The sequence below is a fragment of the Myotis brandtii genome, unplaced genomic scaffold, assembly GCF_000412655.1.
Source record: "Myotis brandtii unplaced genomic scaffold, ASM41265v1 scaffold269, whole genome shotgun sequence".
NCBI lineage: Eukaryota > Metazoa > Chordata > Mammalia > Chiroptera > Vespertilionidae > Myotis > Myotis brandtii.
In genome coordinates this window covers 57353-64081 of record NW_005360226.1, presented here as the reverse complement: position 1 = coordinate 64081, position 6729 = coordinate 57353, and the positions used below count along the sequence as shown (strand labels likewise).

General features: G+C 35.7%; 1 pseudogene; it reads left to right on the top strand.

The window, feature by feature from the left end:
* Positions 1-1172: 1172 nt before the first annotated feature.
* On the top strand, positions 1173-1519 carry LOC106726471 (annotated as a pseudogene).
* Positions 1520-6729: the final 5210 nt, after the last annotated feature.

Genomic DNA, 6729 nt, shown 5'->3' with positions numbered 1-6729 from the left:
TTGGAAATATGGTAGAATATAGCAATACATAAATAAAACAATTGGAGTATAATGCTTGTACCTCTTCACATTGGAAATGATAGGCCATTACCCATCAGCCCCTCTCCAAAGGTGGGTGTACTGGAACATGATGTTCCTAAAAAATGTTTAGATTTTCTACACTGAGATTATTTTCAACCAAGGTGGTAGGTGGATAACACTAGCCTTTATTGATTCCCAAGCCAAGCAGCTGTAAGACTACATCTAGTCATTTCCGAACTTTTTGATTGAATACGATGTCATGAAATTTTTTGAGCACCTTTTAAATAATATACATGCTTCATTCCTGGCCAGCTACAGTTGCTTTCGGAGTTTCCCTTATTTTAAAGAAAAATTTCAGACAGGTTTCTGAAATTTTACAGTTATAGTTCAACTTTGTGGCATTTCAGGTACTTAAAGCAAATGAGATCTTTTTATTCTGTATCTTTGGCAATTGTCAGAGAGTCTGGTCTGGATCTTACTGTTCTTTTCTCTCAAAAGAGATGAAGACAATTCCTATTTGAGAGTCATAATCGAAGGCTCTTCTCACCTGGTGTTGCCATAGATGGATTGAGGGTATATGGATACACCAAGTGATTGCCCCTTGGAGGGACATGCATAGTTCTGAAAAATTCTGAGCACTGGTCCAAGAGATAAAGTAATCATCTATTTTCTGGTTTTTCTGACATAAGGTCGCCAGAAAGTTTGGTACTTTATATGACAATAATTTTCTATAGAAAAGCACTCAAAGAATTATAACATGTGCCCTAAGCTTTTTTGTTTTTAGGAGATTGTTATTAAAAATAGTACATATAAAAAGAAAAAAATACCACATATGGCCCTAGCCATTTTGGTTCAATGGATAGAGCGTCGGCCTGAGGACTGAAGGGTCCCAGGTTCGATTCCGGTCAAAAGCACATGCCCAGATTGTGGGCTCGATCCCCAGTAGGGGTCATGCAGGAGGCAGCCGATCAATGATTCTCTCTTATCATTGATGTTTCAAGCTCACTCCCCCTTCCTCTCTGAAATCAATAAAAATATATTAGAAAAAAAAGGAAGTTCTCAACAGGTCTTCCTCATATATATCACATATGAGTTGCAGGCGCTGGGATCTCTCAGACTCAGTCTTTTGAGCCAGTGTGGGGGCATTCAGAATGGTCCAGCATTTAACATACCATCGGAGGCTGTCCTACAATATAGCTTTTAACAAAACTAGGCTGTCCTGAACCCCTGGTAATAGAATTGTTTACCTTTATACCACGAAGGTTGAGAAAGCACCAAATCTGCATGTGGCGTGTGCCCAGGCTGACTTAGTGGAGCTCGTACTGTGAGACCTAAAGTTCTAATGAGTTTGTTTGAAACGAGAAAACATGTCAGCAGGGCCTGTGGTGGATCCATGTGTGCTACATGTGTCCGTGACAGGATCAAGCGTACTTTCCTTCCCGAGGAGCAGAAAATAGCTGTGAAAGTGCTGAAGGCACAAACACAGTCAGAAAGCTAAATACAAACAAAAAAGAAAGCTTGTTTTGAGTAATAAAAGCAAATAAAAGACTTGTTCTGGTATTTCTCTTGTAAAATAAAGCCTTGTAGAATAAATTGTTATTAAGGATACAAACATTTAACAACATTCGTTATGTTATTAAATTATTCCTCACGAAGTGGCAGGGAGCGAACTTTCTCCTGAAAATGAGAAGCACACTAGGTGTGTTTTCTTTCTCTACTTTCCATTTCATAAATAATTTTATTTTTTTCTGGGAAGTCAAATGTTAAATTTTATGTTTAGCTGATCTTATATCAAGATTTAAAAAAAATGCATTTTCTTCAAAAGACTTGCATTTTAAAAAAGGAATTAACCTTAAAAATTCCTTAAGAAGTATGCTTTAAAAATTGCTGCAGAAATTGAGAAAAAAACCTATTTGACTTTTTTCTTTGACTTTATAATGAAACTGCATATTGACTGTATAATGAAGCTACAAACTCTGATATTTGCCAAGAGATAATATAAGGATGGATCTTTTACATCTTTGAATATATAAAAGCTGTTCGAAATATTTCCTATCCAAAAAACCTTCTCTTGACCTTCATCTCCTACTGGTTCTTGTTTAATTTCTTTGCTGCCTGCATTAGCAAACTTCTTTGAAATAGTTGTGGATACTTTCTGTCTTCTCATTCTCTACAGAACCCACTCTAATGTTTCTGCATCATTCTACACCTGTTTTTTTTTTTTTTTTGTTGTTGTTGTTTTTTTTTTTGCTTGTTTTTGTTTTTTATCCACATGCTCCCTGTTGCTAAGCCCAGTGGTCAGTTCCCAGCCCTATCTGACTGATGGAGCAGCAGCATTTGACATCATTGGTTGCTCCTTTCTCTTTGAAACTGTGTCTGCACTTCGTCACGAGAATACCATCTCCTTTTTGTTCTCTATCTGCCTCATTAAATTGCTGAGTCTCTGTTTTTTTTTTTTTGTTTTGTTTTTTTTTCCTGGATCCTACTTGGCTTTTTGACCTCAAATATTGAAGTATCTCAGGTATAGTCTTTAGATCTTTTCTCTGTCTATATTCACTTGGGTTATCTCATCTTGACCCAGAGGTTGACTCTCAAAAAGTTATTTACCCTTCCCTTAAACCACATATTTCAAAATATCAGACAATCCTGTCAGCTCTATTTTCAAAATATATCCTAATGAGTTATCAATGAAATGTTTTTTAGTCCAAGTAATTATCATGTTTCACTTGATCTATTGCAATAGGTTTCTAATGTGTCTCCCAGCTTCCCCTCTTGCTCTGTGATCATGCTTTACCCCTGTCCCAATAACGACTTACAATTTCACTCAATGAAAGTTCAAGTACCATGGCAACTAATGTCATCTATGAAATGGCCTTTACCTGTTTTTCTATCTGTGTCTCATCAATCTTGACCCCACTCTCCTTCAGTCAACCTTGCTCCTTGTGGCCTCCTCAATCATGCTAAGTCCCCTGGGGCTTTGGCAAATTATGCTGCTTCTGTCTGAAGCAATTTCATCAAAAACCTCATAGTTCACTCTCTCACTTCATTCAGCTTTTCCATACAATGTTACCTAATCCAAGAGTCCTTCCCTGAGCCTCCATCAAACATAGGAGAACTGCCAGCCTTTTAAATACTTTCCATCCTCTGACCCACCTTTGTTTTCCTTGGAGCACGTATCAATCTTATCATATCCATTGATTCAGTTGGTTAATCATTGACATTCTCCAGTACAATGTAGACTCCCTAATGGCAGGGGCTTTGACTTTTTTTGCAGTTATAGCTTAAGTGTTGGAAGAGTGCCTGACCTATAGGAGGTGCTCAATAAAATTTTTTTTAGTGAATAAATACAAGAAATGGTAAGTGGCTTTTATTTATTAGCATTGAATTGTTTGCTTTTCTTGTTTATAATCTATAAAATGCTGGTTGTGGCTATATGGTGAATCGACTTCATGACTCTTCACCCTGAGAATTCTATGCTCTTTTGCTGAGCTCATGCTGGGTAATGGGTCATTTTAAATGCTCTTTTGTCAGAAGAGTCTCTTCCTACTTGGAGTTCTAGTGGAAAATGAACCCACCACTGCTGAGATACACAATTACTCTTAAATTTCCTCTGCAACACCCATGAGGTCTCCCCTGTCCCAACAATAGTAGATCAGGGAGTGAGCAGCACTAGTGCCCTTTGGTCACTTCACAAAAGCAGAATTTATTTTCATCTCATCTAATTATCTTTTGGAACCTAGTTTGGTAGAATCACTATTTTGTTATTTGATGGGGGGGATACTGAGGGAGGTGTTTAAACTTCTCTAAAACCATGATATATTAGAAGTGTTTTCTCTGTGGCAAAATTGTTGAAATCTGACATTAGAATCAGTATTTTTATTGGATATTTAAAATCACTTGCAGCCAAAATAAAATGTCAGAGGAGAGACCAAGATGGCGGCATAGGTAAACACCGTTTTGGAACCTAGTTTGGTAGAATCACTATTTTGTTATTTGATGGGGGGGATACTGAGGGAGGTGTTTAAACTTCTCTAAAACCATGATATATTAGAAGTGTTTTCTCTGTGGCAAAATTGTTGAAATCTGACATTAGAATCAGTATTTTTATTGGATATTTAAAATCACTTGCAGCCAAAATAAAATGTCAATCAAAGGCATATATTTAACTGCCACAGATTCAAGATTTCACTGGATTTTTGTGATGTATATCTCTTCAAGGTACAGTTTGACAGAAGTTAAATTAAACCTGCCATTTCAAATAAATCCTGGGGATGGAGAAATTACAGATGATTTTAAATATTTGATAAAGATATAGTTTTCTCTAGCAGTGAATGTTACAATCAAAATAAATAAATAATGTTAAAGATTGTTTGAGATAAGAATTGCTTTCAGTAAACCCATAATGAAATACATATTACAAGAAGATTATTAAAATTCTCCAATTGAGCTTTATAAATTATAACACTAATGTAAAAATTATAATTTGCTTTTAATTAATTAAAAATATTCCAGGTTTAGTAGGTAAGCTATTTGTTAGACTTTTTGTGATAGATCTTAAAATACATTATATTGGAATAGCCAAAATATCATCAATAAGACTATTAATTTTGAAACTATAAAGAGTAGTTAAAAAAGAAAACGTAGAAGACAGAGCATATTACTATAACACTGCTGAAGACATTACATAAAATCACACCATTTTAAATTTAAAATAGCTATAAAATTAATGAAAAACTTAAAAGAAAGAAATCTGAACATGTGACAAATTACATTTATTTTTTATGTTTTCCCAGTCCTTAGCCAAATCCATACATACTTTTAGCAGACATATCATAAGGTAAATGCAATTTTATATCTATAACTGTCACTTAAAAGCATATATATATTTTTGCATACTTGCTATATAATCTCTATGGATATCATTTTTAATGAACACTTAATATTCCATTCAGTACATTGCTATAATTTACCTAACCACTTTTGTCATGCTAGGCTCAGTCACATTCTGTTTGCTTCCTGAGAAGGCATTTATAATATTTAGTATAATAAAGAACTCCCTATGTGGTATGATTGGAGTAATGCTGAAAAAGATTTCTCATTTCAAAATTTCCATGTAAAGTTATTCATCATTATACCGTGTCCTGAATTCGTTAGCATATTAGTTCTAGCCCAAACACGAGAAATGCGTTTTGAATGGAGAAGATGTGAGCATGGTGCTGGAACCTCGCTCACCCTGGGAGACCAAGTCTGGCAGGCTGACACTGAGAATAGGCTCTTGCCTGAGAACGGAAACCCTAAAGGGTCAGAGGAGCCATCTCATTTGCAGTACAACATTTATTATTGGGCTGAGGAATAAAAATTGTAGAATTTGTATAGAGTTTGAATCTCTACAGACATAGAAAGAAATTTTACCTAAAAAGAAACAACTACAAATAATTTTTCTTTCTGTCATTGGATTGGAGGATTCACAGGCTATATCCACTATGGGTAGAAAAATAATAAATTTACTTGACCAGAAATTTAACACAGCATAGGAGCATGACTATGACAACAAAGTTTCCAAATCTGTAAAGTCAGAGCTGCCCTTGTCAGTCCTATTGTTTGTCACTAATTCCTGGAAAAAATACCAATGACTGGTAAGATTTCAAAAAATAGTATTTTTCAGAACCTTTTACAGTCCAAATGACCAAGATATCATGGGAACAAGGATTCCTCTGAATTAGAAGGCAATATATAAAGAGCAATAAAAAATTTCCCCCCATTAGTGGTCCATGAGCATTGTAATTCATTTTTTTAAATTTATTTATTTATTTTTATCATTTTTAATTTCTAATTACAGTTGATATAAATTACATTAGTTTCAGGTGTATACCCCAGGGGTTAGACATTACATAACTTATTAAGTGATTGTCCTGATAAATCTCCCAACCACCTGACACCATACATAGTTATTAGCATATTATTGACTATATTCCCTATGCATCCCCATGACTATTCTGTAACAACCAACTGTGGCAAACAGTGAGAGCCAGGTTGATGAAGTCTCAGATACAGGACCTGCCTGCTGGCTCAGTGGGGGAGGGGGAGGAAGGCTCCGCAAAGGAACAATGGCCTCTGCTGGCATTTCAGTCTCAGAGAAAGCTGCCCCTCCACCACTCACTCTGATGCTGGACCAAGTGGGATTTATTCTGGGGATGCAAGGCTGGTACAATATCCACAAATCAATAAATGTGATACATCACATAAACAAATTGAGAGACAAAAATCACATAATCATATCAATTGATGCAGATAAAGCATTTGACAAAATCCAACATCCTTTCTTGAAAAAAAGCTCTCAGCAAAGTGGGAATAGAGGGATCATACCTCAACATAATGAAAGCCTTATATAACAAACCTATAGCCAACATCATACTCAATGGGCAAAAACTAAACGCATTTCCCCTGAGAACTGGAACAAGACAGGGATGCCCACTTTCACCACTCCTGTTTGATATAGTACTGGACGTGCTAGCCATAGCGATCAGACAAGAAGAAGAAATAAAAGGCATCCAAATTGGAAAAGAAGAAGTAAAACTGTCCTTATTCGCAGATGACCTCATATTATACATAGAAAACCCCGAAGACTCCATCAAAAAACTAGCTAGACTTAATAAATGAATTTGGCAATGTTGCAGGATACAAAATTAACACCCAGAAATCTATGGC